Source organism: Toxorhynchites rutilus, chromosome 2, assembly GCF_029784135.1.
Source record: "Toxorhynchites rutilus septentrionalis strain SRP chromosome 2, ASM2978413v1, whole genome shotgun sequence".
Taxonomy (NCBI): Eukaryota; Metazoa; Arthropoda; class Insecta; order Diptera; family Culicidae; genus Toxorhynchites; species Toxorhynchites rutilus.
In genome coordinates this window covers 67563626-67581693 of record NC_073745.1, presented here as the reverse complement: position 1 = coordinate 67581693, position 18068 = coordinate 67563626, and the positions used below count along the sequence as shown (strand labels likewise).

Genomic DNA, 18068 nt, shown 5'->3' with positions numbered 1-18068 from the left:
GTAGGAGGAGGGGAACCAGAGGAATCCGGAAGCTAATGAGGGCGGAGTCGATGGCTAGGTGGCAGCAAGAGTGGAGTGCGGCGCAAAACGGCAGATGGACGCACAGGCTCATACCGACACTAATGGGCTGGGTGAACAGGAAACACGAAGAAGTAAATTTCCATCTAACGCAGTTTTTGTCTGGTCATGGCTGCTTCAGGCAGTATCTGCACCGGTTCGGACACGCAAGATCGCCTCTTTGTCCGGAGTGTGGAGATGTGGAGGAAACACCGGAACACATCGTGCATCAAGGATGAAGCCATGATCAAAATGGTGCATACCCCACGAGAGTAGCTGTGACGGAGTGCGCGTCATGTTGGAGGGCACTACCTAATCGGCGCTCCGCTGGGAAGAGAAATCCTGCGAGGGTGACTGTGACGGGGCGCGCGTCAAGTTGGAGGGCGCTTCCTAATCGGTTCACGTCTCGACAGGTGAGAAACCTCGCGAGGGTGACTGTGACGCGTCAAGTGGAGGGCAATTTCTAATCGGTACACGTCTTGACGGGTAAGCGGATGCCAGCGAAGAGGACGTAAGCGCAACGAACTGAAAAGCGAATAGAGAGGAAAAAATATTGAGAAAAAGGGAAGGGAAGGAGCACAGCCACCCCCTGAAGTAGTCGCCTAGATGTGGTCCCAGGGGGAATAAGGCAACGAGTAGAGGGCTTGGTTTTTGTGGGTGCGATCCCCACTCGACGTCTAGGTTAACCCTTCCCAGATAAGGCTGGTAGAGCGTTCCTCACTTCTATAAAAAAAAAGAGAGTAGAGAGTAGAGAGTAGAGAGTAGAGAGTAGAGAGTAGAGAGTAGAGAGTAGAGAGTAGAGAGTAGAGAGTAGAGAGTAGAGAGTAGAGAGTAGAGAGTAGAGAGTAGAGAGAGCAGAGAGTACAGAATAGAAAATAGAGAGAATAAGGAGTAGAGAGTAGAGAGTAGATAGAGAGTAGAGAGAGTAAAGAGAGTAGAGAGTAGAGAGTAGAGGGTAGAGAAAGTAAAGAGAGTACAAATTAGAGAGAGAGAGAGTACAGAGTAGAGAATAGAGAGAATAGAGAGAGTAGAGAGAGTAGAAAGAGTAGAGAGTAGAGAGTAGAGAGAGTAGAGAGAATAAAGAGAGTACAGAATAGAGAGTAGAGAGTAGAGAGAGTAGAAAGTAGAGAGAGTAGAGAATAGAGAGAGTAAAGAATAGAGAGAGTAGAGTAGAGAGTACAGAGTAGGAAATAGAGAGAGTACGAGAGTAAAGAGTAGAGAGAGAGTAGATAGAGTAGAGAGTAGAGAGTAGAGAGAGTAGAGAGTGAAGAGTAGACAGAGTAGAGATAGTAGAGAGAGTAGAGAGTAGAGAGTAGAGAGTAGAGAGTAGAGAGTAGAGAGTAGAGAGTAGAGAGTAGAGAGTAGAGAGTAGAGAGTAGAGAGTACTTCGGGTCGAGGTCCCCGTCCCTTTCGTAGAAGGCGACTAATCGGGTGACAACGCGAGTAAGGGCGCGGTAAAGCCTATTGAGAATGCACGGGGGAAATACCGTGTACAGGAGCAGCGAGAGGAGTGCCGAGCACATCAGGATCGACGCCAGTAAGATCCTGATTACGACGCGAACGCGTTCAATAGTGTCAGCTGGGAGGCCATCGCGACTGCGCTCCACACGATGAGAGTCCCAGACTACCTGTGTAGAATACTGAGAAGCTACTTCGAGAACCGTGTGCTGGTGTACGAGACAAACACGGACCAGGCGCAGATTAAAACTACGGCTGGAGTTCCACAGGGCTCTATCCTGGGTCCATCGCTCTGGAACAGTATGTACGATGGCGTACTAAAACTGAATCTGCCCAGAGGTGTGGATACCATTGGCTTCGCGGACGACATCGTTATTCTCGTGACAGGGGAATCTTTGGAACGGGTCGAAATGCTCGCGATCGAGTCGATAGACATGATCGGAAGGTGGATGCAAAGTGTGAAACTGCAGATAGTAGAGAGAGTAGAGAGTAGAGAGTAGAGAGTAGAGAGTAGAGAGTAGAGAGTAGAGAGTAGAGAGTAGAGAGTACTTCGGGTCGAGGTCCCCGTCCCTTTCGTAGAAGGCGACTAATCGGGTGACAACGCGAGTAAGGGCGCGGTAAAGCCTATTGAGAATGCACGGGGGAAATACCGTGTACAGGAGCAGCGAGAGGAGTGCCGAGCACATCAGGATCGACGCCAGTAAGATCCTGATTACGACACACTGGTATGACATGGAAACGGATATGACATGGAAACGGACAACATGCGACACTAAAGGCTGACAGTCGTGCTATTCTGCTCCCTGAGTAAGGAAGGGTGATACCTTCTTGAAACGGCGGGTGGGGTAATATTGCGATTGCCCCCGTCCCGGTAACAACTTGGCTAGTCTTCGGGTACGTTCGATGCTCGTCTAGGCTCAGGCACTAGGTACTAGGCATCAGATGTCACATTCCTGACTTGCGCTGATCCGGCTCTGAACACGGTCCCCATGAAGGACCGTGTCAACCCCTGCATGGCCTCACTGCTTGCATAGATAACCATGGGATCACAAAAAGGCGACTATGTACAACGAGCGGAGATAGCGGCCCGGAGTTGGGACCCAACCAAAATGGAGACAACTAACAAAACAAACGAAGAACGAAGAAACAGTATGATGGATACAGGAGACCAAGCCAACGCGTTTGCTGGTAGTAAAAAGCTGCTGCGATCGCCAATACTGAAACAAGTGGTACCACCAGGTCCTAGTGGCAGTAATGGAGGAATACCCGAGACCCAGCAAAGTCGAGGGATCAATCCCCTGTTCCTGCCAAAGTCCAGCGGTAGTTTAACCCAGGAAGGAGGGTTGACTGGAGAAAGCATACTGAACACGATCATGATAAGGGTCAAAGAACTAGACACATTCGTGCAGGACAAACCCAACGTGCATAAAGAGATCAAGACCAGGGTGTCGGGTATAAGATCTCTCTTGGGACGAGCTATGAAGGAGCACGATGGACTCGTCGAAAGGACGAAAACTGCCGAGAAAACACTCGCAGAAGCGTTGCAAAAAGCTGCAGCTGGACAGGTGACGCCAAAGATTCCTCGAAACCGTTCGGGAAAAAGAAAAAAAGATTCACCATCAGAAGAAGAAATGCTCAAAAAACGCAAGGACGACCACGACAACGACGATCAAGGCGATAGTGCCGCCCAGGGCGACAGCGAAGAGCTGGGTGACAGCGACGACCAGAGCGGCACCGATAGCAAAAGAAAGGACTGGAGCACGGTCACGAGAAGAAACAAGAAAAAATTAGTGAACGAGCAAGAAGAGAGGGAGAGAAAAGAGAAAACGGTGAAAAAAAAGAAGAAAGAGGATGAAAAGAAACAGGGGCCAAATGACAAGAAGCCTAATCCTCGGCGGGCGAGAGGCAAAGGCGATGCACTCATCGTCGAAGCCAAGGGCGACGTATCATATGCTGACCTCTTCAAAAAAATGCGAGAGGACCCTGGCCTCAAGAAACTGGAGGAGAGCGTGGTGAAGTCTAGGCGCACCCAGAATGGCGAAATGCTGTTCGAGCTGAAGAGAGACCCAGAAATCAGGAGCTCTGCATTTAAGGATCTTGTCGAAAGGGCTCTCGGCGACGGAGCGAACGTAAGGGCCTTATCCTCCGAGTCATCGATTGAATGCAGGAACCTCAGTCTGTTCACTACCGAGATGGACCTGCGTCAGAAGTTGGAGGAGGAAAACATCGTGGGCAAAGTTCCGATGAAAATCCGATTAAGAAATGCGTATCGCGGGACGCAGACCGCAACTATTCGTCTTCCAACGGACGCAGCGAACAAGTTGCTGAAGCTAGAGAGTATAAACGTCTGCTGGGCTGTGGGTCGTTTTAGAATTGTTCCGCCTGTCCCAAAGCAATTGGAGCGATGTTTCAAGTGTTTAAACTTCGGCCATCTGGCGAAAGGCTGCTTGGGGCCAGATAGATCCAAACTGTGCAGGAAATGTGGAATAGAGGGACACTTTGCCAGCGACTGCAAGGGAAAGCCAAGGTGTATGCTCTGCGAGGACAGTAATGACCATACGACGGGAGGCTTTAATTGCCCTGTGTACAAACAGGCGAGGGCAAGCGAACAGTGATGGAGATAATCCAAATAAATCTCAACCATTGTGACACCGCACAGCAACTGTTGTGGCAGTCAACGACAGAAACAAAATGTGATGTCGCAATTATCGCGGAGCCGTATCGCATTCCCCCCGGTAACGGTAATTGGGTGACGGATAAAGTGGGAATGGCCGCCATCCAGGCTATGGGCCGATATCCCATTCAGGAGGTAGTCTCGAGGACTCGCGAGGGTTTCGTGATCACAAAGATCAACGGAATTTTCATCTGCAGTTGCTACGCACCTCCCAGATGGACGATGGACCAGTTCCACTATATGCTGGATGTCCTCACCGAGGAGCTCGCCGAACGAAAACCAGTCGTTATAGGAGGGGATTTTAATGCCTGGGCAGTAGATTGGGGAAGCAGATGCACCAACGCGAGAGGGACTTGCTTACTAGAAGCTCTGGCCAAGCTGGATGTTACCCTGTGCAACGAGGGTACCACTAGTACCTTCCGTCGAGATGGCCGAGAGTCCATCATCGACTTGACTTTCTGCAGTCCGTCGTTAATGACAAAAATGAGATGGAGGGTATGCGAAGGATACACACACAGTGATCATCAAGCCATTCGTTATACCATTGGCCAACGACACTCCGTGGCAGTACGGATAACTAGGACATGCCCACGCAGGTGGAAGACAAAAATCTTTGACAAGGATCTTTTCATCGAAGCACTACGCGTGGAGAGTGGCGTCTTGAACATGAACGCAGATGAACTGACGGAAACGCTAGCCAAAGCATGCGATATAACAATGCCAAGAAAAAGGGAACCCAGGTATAAGCGACCTCCAGCCTACTGGTGGAGTGAGACACTTGGCGTGCTTCGGGCCAAGTGCCTCAACGCCAGAAGACGCTTCCAACGGTCAAGCATAGACACCAGAGAAGAGCGGAGAGTGGAATTTAGAGAGGCTAGATCCACTCTTAAACGGGCGATTAAGCGGAGCAAATCTAATTGCTTCAGGGAGTTATGTCGGGACGTGGACGTCAATCCATGGGGCAATGCTTACCGAGTGGTGATGGCGAAGCTCAGGGGCCCAACGACACCTTCCGAAATGTGTCCCGAAAAATTAAAAACTATCGTGGAAGGGTTATTTCCGCAGCACGACCCAACGACCTGGCCACCCACGCCATATGGGGAGGATGAGGATAACATCGAACGCAGGGAGGTATCGAACGACGAGCTAGTTGCAGCTATGAAACGCCTCAAAACGAAGAAAACGCCTGGCCCAGATGGAATCCCCAATATAGCCTTAAAAGCGGCAGTCCTAGCATTCCCTGATATGTTCAGGACAGCAATGCAGAAGTGTCTAGACGAATGCTACTTTCCGGATCGATGGAAGGTACAAAAGCTAGTACTACTGCCCAAACCAGGAAAGACGCCGGGTGATCCAGCATCGTATAGACCCATATGCCTGTTGGACACTCTGGGGAAACTTTTGGAGAGAATCATCCTCAATAGGCTGACGGAATGCACGGAGGGAGTTCGTGGACTGTCCGATAGTCAATTCGGATTTCGGAAAGGGAGATCCACGGTAGATGCCATTCGCATAGTGGTCGAAAGAGCAAACAGAGCATCCAAACAGAAGCTCAGAGGAAATCGATACTGCGCAGTGATAACGATCGACGTTAAGAACGCGTTCAATAGTGCCAGCTGGGAAGCCATCGCGACTGCGCTCCACACGATGAGAGTCCCTGAATACCTGTGTAGAATACTGAGAAGCTACTTCGAGAACCGTGTGCTGGTGTACGAGACAAACACGGGCCAGGCGCAGATTAAAACTACGGCTGGAGTTCCGCAGGGCTCTATCCTGGGTCCATCGCTCTGGAACAGCATGTACGATGGCGTACTAAAACTGAATCTGCCCAGAGGTGTGGAGATCATTGGCTTCGCGGATGACATTGTTATTCTCGTGACCGGAGAATCCTTGGAACGGGTCGAAATGCTCGCGACCGAATCGATAGACATGATCGGAAGGTGGATGCAAAGTGTGAAACTGCAGATAGCCCACCACAAGACGGAAATGCTGATTGTCAGCAACCGCAGGGCGGTGCAACGTGCAGAAATCACCATCGGAGAGCACTTGATAACTTCGAAGCGAGATTTGAAATACCTGGGGGTGCAGATCGATGATCGACTGAACTTCAACAGTCACGTCGACTACGCTTGTAAAAAAGCAACGAAGACAATCAATGCACTGACACGAATCATGCCCAACAACTTTGGCCCAAGCAGCAGCAAGAGGCACCTTTTGGCTAGTGTCTCCTCATCGACATTACGATACGGGGGTCCAGCCTGGATCGCGGCGTTAGAAACTCAACGGAACACGAGAAGGCTGAATAGTACGTACCGCCTCATGGCGATGCGAGTCGCGAGTGCGTACAGAACCATATCAACAGAAGCGGTCTGCGTCATAGCTAGGCTAGTCCCTATCAACATCATCTTGGCGGAAGACAGCGAGTGCTATATGAGGAGGGGAACCAGAGGAATCCGGAAGCTAATGAGGGCAGAGTCGATGGCTAGGTGGCAGCAAGAGTGGAGTGCGGCTCAAAACGGCAGATGGACGCACAGGCTCATACCGACACTAATGGGCTGGGAAAACAGGAAACATGGAGAGGTGAATTTTCACCTAACACAGTTTCTGTCTGGGCATGGCTGCTTCAGGCAGTATCTGCACCGGTTTGGACATGCAAGATCGCCTCTTTGTCCGGAGTGTGGAGATGTGGAGGAAACACCGGAACACGTCGTATTTGTATGTCCAAGATTCACCACAAGGCGCGAGGGGCTGCCTACCCTTCACGCTGGGAACATCGTAGAGGAAATGTGTCGTGACGAGGGCACCTGGAACGCAGTTAACAGTGCAATCGTCCACATCATGTCCGAGCTACAGCGGAAGTGGAGGGCCGACCAGCGTGCGGATAACGCCTGACTATAAAAGATGAACCACAGTGAGATCTGAAGCACCGGAGTACCCCACGAGAGCGGCCGTGACGGAGTGCGCGTTATGTTGGAGGGCACTATCTAATCGGCGCTCCGCTGGGAAGAGAAATCCTGCGAGGGTGACTGTGACGGGGCGCGTGTTACGTTGGAGGGCGCTTCCTAATCGGTTCACGTCTCGACAGGTGAGAAATCCCGCGAGGGTGGCTGTGACGGGTTGCACGTCAAGTTGGAGGGCAATTCCTAATCGGTACACGTCTCGACGGGTAAGCGGAATCTGGCAAGAAGGATTGACAAATTGCTGGCAATGCCTCATGGTGGATTGTAAAGAAGAATACTGCGAGGACTTCGACGAAGCGAGCGCCTAGGAAGACGTCACCAAATCGGTTTGTGCCTCACGAGAGTTGCTGTGACGGAGTGCGCGTTATGTTGGAGGGCACTACCTAATCGGCGCTCCGTTGGGAAGCAAAATCCTGCGAGGGTGGCTGTGACGGGGCGCGCGTCAAGTTGGAGGGCGCTTCCTAATCGGTGCACGTCTCGACAGGTAAACGGATACTGTCGCGAAGAACAGAAAAATGCCTGCCTGTCAACGCCTTATCGTGGCCTGGATGGAGGAACACTGCGAACATTTCGAAGGAGCGAGCATTATGGAGGAAGCCATCGACAAACTGGTGCATACCCCACGAGAGTAGCTGTGACGGAGTGCGCGTCATATTGGAGGGCACTACCTAATCGGCGCTCCGTTGGGAAGAGAAATCCTGCGAGGGTGACTGTGACGGGGCGCGCGTTAAGTTGGAGGACGCTTCCTAATCGGTGCACGTCTCGACGGGTAAATGGATGCCTGCAAAATGGTCATAAGCGCAGTGGAGAGCAACGAATGGTGAATAAGAATATAGAGAAAAAGGGAAGGATCAACGCTAGCTTGCGTTGAAAACTCGTGAAGTGCATGAGCACAGCCGCCCCCTGAAGTAGTCGCCTAGATGTGGTCCCGGGGGGAATGAGGCTACGAGTAGAGGGCTTGGTTTTTGTGGGTGCGATCCCCACTCGACGTCTGGGTTATCCCTTCCCAGATAAGGCTGGAAGAGCGTTCCTCACCTCTATAAAAAAAAAAAGAGAGTAGAGAGTAGAGAGTAGAGAGTAGAGAGTGTAGAGAGAATAGAGAGTAGAGAGTAGAGAGAGTAGAGAATAGAGAGTAGAGAGTAGAGAGAGCAGAGAGTACAGAATAGAGAATAGAGAGAATAAGGAGTAGAGAGTAGAGAGTAGAGAGTAGAGAGTAGATAGAGAGTAGAGAGAGTAAAGAGAGTAAAGAGTAGAGAGTAGAGAGTTTGAAATGAAATGAAGAAATCGGTCATGCAGTTCAAAAATAAAAATTCGGTACATTCGGCAAAATCAACAAGGTTTTAGACTACTCTAATTCTGAATGATGCACTCTGAAGGCGCAATAAAATGAAATGGTGTATATTGAAATGTTTGTTACTGTATAATTCTACGAAATGTATATCTGAAATATTATTAATTCGCCGCCCATCTGCATAAAAACAGCTATTCAAACAATCCACTAAAAAAAACTGAACCAATAAAAACATATAACACAATCAATCATATGATCTTTAACACAGGCTCGAATATTATAAGGATTAATAACAGTAATAAAATTGCAATAATCATTTGTTCAAAAAGATTGCAAAAACCCCCTGAATTGACAAGCGATTCCGGAACAGTGCTTCGTTATCTTCAACTTGCAGATTCGGTTGGTGTTGGCACCAGAGAATTATTCCGCCAACGACCATCATCGTTCAGCGTTTGTTCATCGTTAGGAAACTGGAGACAATTGCTCCCCTATGATACGTAACCTAAATCATGCCGATAGGAGAAGCGCTGCCTCTAGAATTTCGTTTTTTCAGGGGCAGCTGGAGAGTACTTGCCAGATTCGAGCTTGAGTAACTATTTGAGCCTTGTACTGCTACTGTTGTTGTCATTGAAGATCTGGACATCCATTTTTAAGCAGCCAGAGGTTTTTCGTTGTTTCATCTAATTGAAAGGGAGATTACCGGCCACACAATTAAGAGGATCAAAAATATCGTGTTCTAATTGAAATGGAGTTGTTTGAAAGCATGTGTATTCGTGTTTGTTTCCAGGTCAGAATCGGGGTATGTTCCACAACATATATTATTGAAAACGCTAATCAACAACAAGATAACAAGTCTCGATTAGCACATCTCACGAAACTAATATCTAGTTCACATGGCAGCCCGGTAATACCCTATGCCATTCGCAATTATCTCTAATGAAGAGGTGCAATCTCTTCCGCCAACACATAAACATTTAATAGTGGATAACGCTCTTCCTCATCGAATCAAAACTTCTTCGGACGAAAGTCAAACTTCATCCTGTTTGAGCATCCCGCAGCTCATCCTCGACGGAGAATTGGTTAATTTTCTCTGCACTTGGTTGTGAATATTTTCATACCTCGCCCGTTTTCGCAGAGCACACCACATTTTAATAACCATTCAATCTACTTCCAGATCGTGCATGAAATCTGGGACAAGACACTCGCTTAGAAAACGCGTTCCGCAGTATTATCATTCGGTGTATATCCACCGGTCGCAGCCTCGACTCAAGGCAAGTGCCGTGTGGTACCGTGCTTGCGATTAACTATCGAACAAAATTTCGAGCGTTAGTTTAGTGCGGAATTTCGGTCCCCCTCGAGTTTATCGTTCATCGCATGACTGAACTATGAAGAGCTTAATAATGCAAGAAGCATTTCAGGTGAAATTCTTGTGGAATATCTTCTCGAACGAGTACCTGGAGAAAGTTTCGACTAATTGAATCGCCAGCATTACTTTGCTGTGGCGGTGTCATCAAGTGCAATGAGTTGACAGTTCTGGTAAATCGTCTCCGGATGATGTCACGGCAAGATACCAGCGCGAAACCAGATCTTTCCGACAAATTTATTAGGTAATTGCACGAATAACTTTTGTTTGACGTTGGCTCGCGAAAAAATCCCCTTCCGTTATCGGTGGTTAAAACACCATTGATCAGTTATGCTTTAATAACATAATTGCGCAATATAACCGTATTTACGGACATGTCTTGCGACTACTCAACCGGCAGTCGAGAATTGTCGTCCGCCTGGGAAAGTGGAAGTGTTATCACGATGAAATGCATACAGAGGGTCGTTCCTCCGGAAGCGCGAAGTGGTAGAATTCTTTGTTGTATGGAAGCACTGCAACACGGACTGCGAAAATTAATGGTGATGAGTGTCTTTTCCGTAGCAAAGTTCACAAGTGGTAACAAACGTCAAGGATGGTTGTGCAGACGTAAATTATGGTCACAGCGTTGGTTGTATTATCCAATTTTGAGCGTCGTTTCACCAACCTAACATTAGTAGAAGGGTCGTTTCTATATTCCATGACTCGGAATTTTTGGTGCTTCATAATGTAATGTATTACGCCTCAAAATTAGCTGTACAAAACCAAGTGTCATTACCAAATTATTCTGCCAACTCAATCTTAGCGAGACCCTACATAAAGGTGTTGTGTTTGTTACAAGCATAAATTCGACAAAAAGACAACATAACAGTCCATAAAATGACCAATACCACTGCATATACCCACTTGTTCTGAAAGATACCATACACTGGGAAGCTATTAGTAAAAGTATTTTAATTAAAAAATACTTTCATTCTTGTTGAACATAGAATGCTTATTAGAGTGGCAGCGAAAATGGTCATGTCAAAGTTCAAAAACCGATCATGTTCATTTTGTTTATTGGTCCAAAAAAATGACATTTGCAAAGTTTCAGCTCAATCGAACATGATTTAGGGTTGCCTCAAAGCGATCAAAATTTTGATTTTTTGATCTTACAATGGGAGAGTAAAGGAAATTTGGAAAATCGATTTTTTTTTCGATTCCAAATGACTTAAAAATGCATAAAATGTCGAGATCTGGTGTTATCTCGAAAAAAAAATTTGACCGAAAATCGATTTTTGGAACTTTGGAAGCCTGGAATACCTTCATTGCCTCTCAGACTTTGGAATACCTTCATTGTCTCTCAGACTAAATCCCAAAAGGTTGATTTTCGACCAAATTTTTTTTTCGAGATGACAGCAGATCTTGACGTTTCATGCATTTTTAAGTCATTTGGAATCGAATTTTTCTTTTCGATTTTTAAAATTTTCTTTACTCTCCCCTTGGAAGATTTTCGATGATCAAAAAATCAAAACTTTGAGCGTTTTGAGGCACCCCTAAATCATGTCCGATAGAGCTGAAACTTTGCACAGGTCATTTTTTTGGGTCAATAAACAAATTTACATGGTTGGTTTTTGGAATTCGATGATGATTTTTTTTCCAAACATCCATTGCCACCCTAATGTTTATATTGAGCAATTCCACTCCAAATCAGCCGGCCGCTGCTCGGTCTTCTACAATTGTTCTGAAAATTTGTACATACTGTGTCGGACAAAACATTAAGGCCACTGCTCAAGCAAAAAAAAAAGAAAGTGACAAAACTTTGAGAAAAAAATGTCCAACCCAGTGCTTCAATCTATTTATAATAATTTATTTACATTGTTCAAAAAAAAAATAACATCTGTAGTTAAAACAATAGTCATTCGTTGAAAAATGCGTTTTAAGCATACTTAACAACCAAAATGACGCGACAAAAATTAAGACCGGTCTTGAAACTTATGAAACTATGGGTGGGTTTTACCTATTATATAACCGCAAGCTTGACGTAGGACTGCCGTTGGCTCAGTAATAATTTGTGTTTTTTCAATTAGCAATAATCGCACCTCGGATTTTCCTCATTGGGTACGATATCTCCGCTGCGCAGAGCTATCTTTTGTATGTATTGATTAAATTATTGATTAAACTAGTGAACGAATGAAACATTTACAATGCCAATTTCCCCAGGTTCCATAGTTTTGAAGTCTGTGTTAGGGAAAGATTTCAATTTACAGAAACGCAAGCGAGTACAAAAGTACCCGCTGCTTGCATCTATTTTCCAAAGCCGATTGCCCCATGCTCAATGGTTTTGAAGTCTGTGTTAGGTAAACTGATTCCATTCGACAGAAATGCATGCTGGTACAAAAGTTCCCGCACCTTGCATGTATTTTGCAATGCCGATATCCCCTGGCTCCAGGGTTTTGAAGTCTGTGTTAGGGAAACTCATTCTGTTCGCCAGAAATGCATGAAAATACAAAAGTACTCGCTGTTTGAATCTATTTTGCAATGCCGATGGTTCATTGGTTTTGAAGTCTGTGTTAGTGAAACATTCCAATTTGCAAAAACGCAAGCGAGTACAAAAGTACCCGCAGTTTGTATCTATAATATTTTGCAATGACAATTTCCCCTGCCTCCATGGTTTTGAAGTCGGTGTTAGGGAAACATCCATTCATTCCAGCGATCCTACCTCAATCGTTACGCAAACATAACTGAGTGGATTTTCGAGCGGCACTCGCTTATATACCGATTGGTGTGATTTCAATAGCCTGATTTGAAAGCAATTTTAAGACTATTGAAACAAGTTTTTGGATCAAAAAGTAGCAAGCATATAACGCGTAGACATTCGGATGAAGTGTTTATCATACCATTTCGTTCAGTTGTTTAGGAGGTATTAACGCTTAAAATCTCGTTGCTCCGGCGTAACGCTTTCGTTTTCCAAACTTTGAACTTACACCCCAGTATAGGAATGAAAGACGTAGTCTTACGTCAAAACAATAAAAATTCGAAAAGCTTCTAGGGTTAGTACTTGGTCGTGTAACTTTTGTTACACATCACTTCACGCACCCGGTTCGACTTGGATTCCACCAGCTTCTGGCACGTGGTGACCGGGATGGCGCACCAACAAGTTTGGATACTTTCCCACAGTTGCGGCTTATTCTTCGATTTTTCCGTGTACACCGTCCTTTTCACGTTCTCTATAGGTAGAGATGTATAAATTTTTCGTTTATTCGATTATCGATTAAGCAATTTCAGTATTCGATTAATCGAGCGAATATTTATTCCTTGTAATCAAAACGTACAGACATTTATAATAAAAAAATATATGATGTTATAATTTTAAAAGTTACATTGAATATAATTTTAAAATAAACATGGTGCAGGGTAATGATTTTCGAATGAAATGGTTTTTAAGTAAATTCATAAATTTATCATTTCATTATTTTTTACGGAAGATAGAAAAAAGACCACATCATGAAAATTATACATAACATTTTTATTGCACTAACATGCAATTTTTTCTGTTCAAAATTACCTGTTCTTCAAATGTTGTTCCATTCGTCTTCCTAAGTTCGAAGCCGCCGGAGGCATATATTTCGTTATCGTGTATCGTTGAAGTGATACCGTTATTCTCGTGGCTGGTCAAGTGATTGTGCACAATAACGGGATTCCCTAGATTGTAACTGGATTGCATTGAAGCGGACACAACAAGCAGGAGGAAGGCCTACAGCGCGGGCGCTGTGTGCTATGTGCTGGTGAATTTATCGCCTCTCGTCATCGTCACCATTATCGTACTGTGGTGCTATACACCGGTTCAGCTCCACCGAAGGATTGATACGCGTTGGAGATTATCCGCACTGGTGTGGTGTGCATAATAAGTATAAATAATTTTATTAGGTTAAGAAAGAAAAAAACAAAAAAAAAAAAAATGAAAAATTAACTAAAAAGTGTACATCTTCCAACTTCCAACAATTCTTTCAACAATTCATCTTCCACTTTAAATGGCAGATGAAGAAGGAACCGTTGACATGGAGATTGAATCCACTGTCTACCCCTCCATATCAACGGGAGCTGGAAAGTCGCTTAAACGCGTTCCCCCCTCGGATGTCTCTTTAAAGGGAGAGTTAAGCCAACTAAACAAGCCCCCCTCAAGAAAATTTGCAAACCTTTCCACTTCACCCCTTCAATCTCCTGCTCCTGCTTCCGATAAACTCCCGAACTTGCCTCCCAGCCCTACTGTTCCTGATCCCGCTCAACAATCGACCTCGTCCTCCCCCTCAGTTGTTTCCTCTCCTCGTGTCAAGGTCTATCCAGAAGATTCACCTGGATCTGGCCCATGGGTTGTTTTCTTCCGGCCCAAACCAAAAGGAAAATCTCTAAATGTCATTCAAATTTCTAAAGATCTGGCAAGATATTATTCCTCCGTGGTCGAAATTAGAAAGGTTAGACCGAACACACTGCGTGTTGTCGTGGCTAATCGGAAGCACGCTAACGATATTGTTGTCGACAATCGTTTTGTAATAGAATATCGCGTATATGTGCCCTGCCATAACGTAGAAATTGCGGGGGTGATTACAGAAACGGGTCTGACGAGCGAAATAATAAAAGAGGGAGATGGCAGATTTAAACAGCTCCCTTTGAAGCAAATTAAAATTTTGGAATGCCAGCAACTTGGAAAAGTTTCCCAGAATGGGGAAGAAAAAAAATTCACGCCGTCCGACTCGTTTCGAGTAACTTTTGCTAGTTCCGCCCTCCCTGACTACGTTATGGTGGATAAATTAAGGCTTCCAGTGCGACTCTTCGTGCCAAAGCCCATGACTTGCAACAAATGCAAGTCAGTTGGTCATACAGTAGACTATTGCGCCAACAAGGAGCGCTGTGCCACTTGCGGAGAGCAACATGAGGGGAAATCCTGCAGTGCGACTGAGCATAAATGTCCATATTGCGGGGGATCCCCACACGAGCTCTCAGCTTGTGAAACTTATAAGAGTCGCTGGGATAAACAGAAGCGCTCTTTGAAGGAACGCTCGAAGCGCACTTTTGCGGAAATTTTGAAGGGCGCTTCTCCACCGGCTCAAGAACAACAACCAATCAACACACAAAATGCCTTCGCCACGTTGCCCGTTGACGAAATGGAAGCGGACACAGCTAACGGGGGCACACCGTTCATTTTCTAAGGGAATCCCCGGCGCAAAAATGTGACCACTCCCAAAGTTCAAGGACAAGTCCCTCCGGTGATAACCCCTGTTAGCTTGCCTAAAACATCGAGTGCAGCGGACAAGCAAAATCAGGTTCCTCCTGGCCTTACGTGGCAATAGTTCACCTTCGAACGACCCAGCACTCGAGGGGACATCAAAAACCCCAACTGTCCCTATTTTTCCGTCCAGCTCAACTTCCCAATCAGGATTTATAAAGTTGTCTGACCTTTTGGATCAAATCTTCAAGTGTTTTAATGTTTCCGACTCCATCAGAACCATTGTCATCTCAATGCTTCCAGTATTAAAGACAATTTTGCAACAATTGATGCAAACATGGCCCCTCCTTGCAATGATTATCTCTCTTGATGTCTAATTCAAATAGAGAGGTCGGAGATATCACTGTTTTACAGTGGAATTGTCGTAGTCTTATCCCTAAATCGGATACATTCAAATTTTTAATTCATAAGTTCAATTGTGATGTTTTTGCTCTGTCCGAAACTTGGCTTTCTTCGCGAGATGATCTCTCTTTCCATGATTTCAATATTATACGCTTGGACCGTGATGACAGATACGGAGGGGTGCTATTGGGGATCAATAAGTGCCACTCATTTTGACGTAGGACTACGTCTTTCATTTCTATACCGGGGTGTAAAATCAAAGTTTCGAAAACGAAAGCGTTACGCCGGAGACCGAGATTTTGAGCGTTAATAGCTCCTAAACAACTGAACGAAATGGTATGATAAACACTTCATTCGAAAGATAAAATGTCTACGCGTTATATACTTGTTACTTTTTGATCCAAAAACTTGTTTCAATAGTCTTAAAATTGCTTTCAAAACAGGCTATTGAAATCACCAATCGGTATATAAGCGAGCGGCGCTCGGAAATCCACTCAGTTACGTAGAGGCGAATGAACTGAAAAGTTTAAACCCTCTTAAAGCCAAAAAGAAGAAGAAGAAGAAATCCACTCAGTTCTAATTGAACAGCGATTGGAGCATGTTGTCGCTGTTGCGGTGAAGCTCTTTATTTATCATGAAAGCGCGGATGAACGGTGTCACCAAGAGCCTGTTTGTGCACCCTAGGCCAGAAGGGAATCTATCAGGAGGAGAAGGATGCCACAAACGGTTCCCTGGGAAGACATCGCTACACACACATACACGCGCGGCTATTAACAGGTGGTTATCGAGTTGGCATTAACCACTGGTGGGCTTCCAGTATCGAGGAAAATGTGGAAATATCTAATCGTTACTGAAAATAATCTGCCAGTTCCTCTAGGAATTTTCAAAATATATTCATGTGAAAGAGTTTAATTGAATGTTTTCTATCCATGTAACACTGTGACCAAATATGTTTCAATCAAGTGCTATTAACAGGTGGTTATCGAGTTGGCATTAACCACTGGTGGGCTTCCAGTATCGAGGAAAATGTGGAAATAACTAATCGTTACTGAAAATAATCTGCCAGTTCCTCTGGGAATTTTCAAAATATATTCATGTGAAAGAGTTTCATTGAATGTTTTCTATCCATGTAACACTGTGACCAAATATGTTTCAATCAAGTGCTATTAACAGGTGGTTATCGAGTTAGCATTAACCACTGGTGGGCTTCCAGTATCGAGGAAAATGTGGAAATATCTAATCGTTACTGAAAATAATCTGCCAGTTCCTTTGGGAATTTTCAAAATATATTCATGTGAAAGAGTTTAATTGAATGTTTTCTATCCATGTAACACTGTGACCAAATACATTTGGTTTTGTGGTTTTTCAATCAATCGCAATTAACAGGATAGCTTCAGAAGATTATTCTTTCCCATCAGTAGGATATTTCCGTATCCAATATTGTATGCGCCCGCAATCGATTATTGCTCAGTCGCCGAAAGTTCCGAGCTCAGAGAGTTCATTCCCCTCTTCCAAATTGCCATTGTAAACCACACCTTCTCTTGATTCAATCACACACAAAAAGCATACTTAAGCGATATTCTGGTGGTGAGACACATTCATTTTTCGTGAGGACATCGACAAGACAACATCGTTGCCTAACGTGCTGGAGGAGGTGGACGGCGAAGGATCGACACATACACGCGCAGAACTCTTTCCGTTAGGATGCCATTCAGCATCGAGAAAGTTCCGGAAAGATCTAATCATTGCTGGAAAATAATCTGCCAGTTCCTTTGGGAATTTTCAAAATATATTCATGTGAAAGAGTTTAATTGAATGTTTTCTATCCATGTAACACTGTGACCAAATATGTTTCAATCAAGTGCTATTAACAGGTGGTTATCGAGTTGGTATTAACCACTGGTGGGCTTCCAGTATCGAGGAAAATGTGGAAATAACTAATCGTTACTGAAAATAATCTGCCAGTTCCTCTGGGAATTTTCAAAATATATTCATGTGAAAGAGTTTAATTGAATGTTTTCTATCCATGTTACACTGTGACCAAATATGTTTCAATCAAGTGCTATTAACAGGTGGTTATCGAGTTGGCATTAACCACTGGTGGGCTTCCAGTATCGAGGAAAATGTGGAAATATCTAATCGTTACTGAAAATAATCTGCCAGTTCCTTTGGGAATTTTCAAAATATATTCATGTGAAAGAGTTTAATTGAATGTTTTCTATCCATGTAACACTGTGACCAAATATGTTTCAATCAAGTGCTATTAACAGGTGGTTATCGAGTTGGCATTAACCACTGGTGGGCTTCCAGTATCGAGGAAAATGTGGAAATATCTAATCGTTACTGAAAATAATCTGCCAGTTCCTTTGGGAATTTTCAAAATATATTCATGTGAATGAATTTAATTGAATGTTTTCTATCCATGTAACACTGTGACCAAATATGTTTCAATCAAGTGCTATTAACAGGTGGTTATCGAGTTAGCATTAACTACTGGTGGGCTTCCAGTATCGAGGAAAATGTGGAAATATCTAATCGTTACTGAAAATAATCTGCCAGTTCCTTTGGGAATTTTCAAAATATATTCATGTGAAAGAGTTTAATTGAATGTTTTCTATCCATGTAACACTGTGACCAAATACATTTGGTTTTGTGGTTTT

General features: G+C 44.7%; 1 protein-coding gene and 1 pseudogene across 3 annotated transcripts in view; one reads left to right on the top strand and one right to left on the bottom strand.

Annotated features, from left to right (window-relative positions):
• LOC129764572 (GTP-binding protein Di-Ras2) overlaps positions 1 to 18068 on the top strand; it is a 343955-nt gene that overhangs the window by 153561 nt on the left and 172326 nt on the right. The window lies entirely within an intron of this gene.
• On the bottom strand, positions 11697 to 11926 carry LOC129772178 (U4 spliceosomal RNA; annotated as a pseudogene).